The sequence below is a fragment of the Sinocyclocheilus grahami genome, unplaced genomic scaffold (genome assembly GCF_001515645.1).
Source record: "Sinocyclocheilus grahami isolate Dianchi unplaced genomic scaffold, SAMN03320097.WGS_v1.1 scaffold708.1, whole genome shotgun sequence".
NCBI classification, from domain to species: domain Eukaryota; kingdom Metazoa; phylum Chordata; class Actinopteri; order Cypriniformes; family Cyprinidae; genus Sinocyclocheilus; species Sinocyclocheilus grahami.
This window is the reverse complement of record NW_015505887.1, coordinates 194,460-197,353: the sequence shown is the minus strand read 5'-3', so window position 1 is coordinate 197,353 and position 2,894 is coordinate 194,460.

Below are 2,894 nucleotides of genomic sequence, written 5' to 3'. Positions count from 1 at the left end.
TGTGTGTGTGTGTGTGTGTGTGTGTGTGTGTGTTTGAGCTACTGACTCGATATATATATATATAGCTGAGGAAAACGAATATGCTAAATATTTGCTAACAGAAAAACAAAACTCTTAAGTGAACTCTTAAGCAGATTTATGAGTTTGGGTGTGTTTTAGGGCTGGGTGATATTGCTAAACAATTATAGCTTGGTATTTTAAAATTTTTTGGGGCATTTCGTATATCTTGGTATTTACGCATTTGCTTATAAATGGCTTAAAATGGTGATTCTATTCAATTATATCAGTCCACCACATACTCACTTAAGATGATTCAAAATGTTTAATGTAAGAATTAAAACAGTGACGTTTTGTTAAATGAACAAAAGGACCAATAACAATAGGAATAAAAAAGACAAAGTAAAAAAAAAAAGAAACAATATTTACCTACGTTTTTACTAAAATAATGCTAATATAGTATTATTTTAGTAAATATTTTTTATATTAATGTCATATTTTTACTATAATATATATATATAGAAACGCAGTAACATAAAAAACATGTACAGAAGGATATGAAATTTTAGAAAGTTCTGAAGAAGGACGCCACATCAACAACATGGAGCAAACAAACACATAGTTCTGACCAAGTGCAGAAATAAAGAGAAAAAACAGGAATAGAGGTACAAACCCATTTCTTCTCTCGCTCTCTCTCTCTCGCGCTCTCTCGCTCTCTCAAGTTCAAGGTGCTTTATTGGCATGACATTTGTGTTACAGTATTGCCAAAGCATTTTAGATGTGTACAATACAGAATATGATTACACCATCAAAGTAAAATGACAAAAAATGAGTAATAAATAAGAGAAAAATGAATACAATAAAATAAAAATAGCAACAGCAGATAGTATTTCTAATATTAATAATTAGAGTATATAACGTAGTTTCACTGAGTCATCCAGAGAAGAACATGAACAATTCAATACTTCAAATTGTGGAAAGAATATTTGTCTTGTAGTGGTGTATTTGGGGCAGACAAGAAGAAAGTGTTTCTCATCCTCTGTTTGATTTAAGTCACAGTGCTTGCATAGTCGCTGTTCTCTCGGTATCCAGGATTTTTTATATCTTCCTTTCTCTATTTCTAAGTCGTGGTCGCTGAGTCGATATTTTGAAAGGATTTGTCTTTCTTTTAATTGTTTGATTGACAAGTAATTTGCCAATTTGGTGGTTCTATTTAGGGCCGAATAACACTGCAGTTTGGTTTGGAGGTCAAATTCGTTTTCATCATAATTATACTTCAGATTTTTGTAGGGATGCACCGAATATTCGGCCACCGAAAATTTTCGCCCAAAAGTGCATTTTCGGTTTTCGGCCGAAAGACTTTTATCACCGAAACAATACGGCCGAAATGTTGTGATGACGCAAACAGAAACCGCGACCTGCACGTGCTTGTCTGAAGCAACATGTCTGCGGTGTGGCCTTAGAATGTTTTTTGCAAATTCCAATTGTGTTCTTTCTATTAAACTTTTATCCCAGTTTTCAAACTTTAATACTGGTCCCCAAATTTCACTCCTGTATAGTAGAATTGGTTTAATGATTGCGTGATCTAATTTGATCCATGTTTTAATTGGTCATTTTAATTGGCCAAACCATGATTTTATGGCATAAAAAGCCCTCCGGGCCCTCTCATCACAGCCAGACTGAAGCCCCCTGATGCTGAGATCTCGATGCCCAGGTAAGTGTAGCTGCTGCTGTGCTCTAGGACTTCTCCTCTGTAACTGAACTGGTATCTGCTTCTCTGAGACCTGGCCTTCTTCTGGAACACCATGACCCTGGTTTTGTCCAGGTTGACCGTCAGTGCCCATTCCTCACAGTACTGTTCCAGCAGGGCCAGGCTGTGCTGGAGACCCTCGGCCGTGGGGGACATCAGAACCAGGTCGTCTGCATACAGCAGGCATTTGACTTCAGAGTCGTGCAGAGCGAGGCCCGGGATGCTGCCGGAGCGGTCCAGAGCTTCTGCCAGCTCGTTGATGTAGATGTTAAACAGTGTTGGGCTCAGACTGCATCCCTGCCTCACTCCACGACCCTGCTGGAAGAACACTGTTCTGAGATTCCCCAGTTTGACCGCACGTCTACTGTTCCTGTACATGGATTGTATAATATCGAATGTTTTTCCACCAATGCCAATTTGTAATAATTTGTATAGTAAACCTTCATGCCAAATAGAGTAGAAAGCTTTTTTTTAAATCAATAAAACATGTAAATATTTTTCTTTGCTTGCCCTTTAGATTTTTGTTGATTAGAGTGTGGAGAGAATAGATGTGGTCGGATGTACGTTGTTTTGGTAAAAAGCCAATTTGTGATTTATTTAGGATGTTGTGTCTTGTGAGGAATGTCACTATGCGGCTGTTTATTATATTGCAGAAAAGCTTTGCTTGGTTACTGCCCACACTAATGCCGCAGTAATTACTGGGATCGAATTTATCTCCTTTTTTATATATAGGTGTGATCAGTCCTTCAGACCAGGTCTCAGGGAAGATCAGATTGAATAATTTTGCCAGAGCTTGAATTATTTAAGGGCTGCTGATTTTGAGCATTTCATTGCTGATGTTGTCTTGTCCACATACCTTCTTTAATTTAAGATTTTTAATGTGCTCTGTTATTTCTGATGTTGTTATAATCATGTCCAGTGGGTTTTGGTCTTTTTTGTTTGTTTATTCTATGTTTGTTTTGTTGTTTAATGTTAGATTGCTGAGTTTATTCCATTAGTATTTGGAGTGAAATCTGTGGACATAAAGTTGTCTAGCATTTTTAGTATTGCAGAGCTGCTCATGTTTTCTTTGAATTTTTCAGCATTAGCTCTCGCTCTCTCTGTGTGTCTCTCTCTCTCTCTCTCTCTCTGTCTCTCTCTCTGTCTC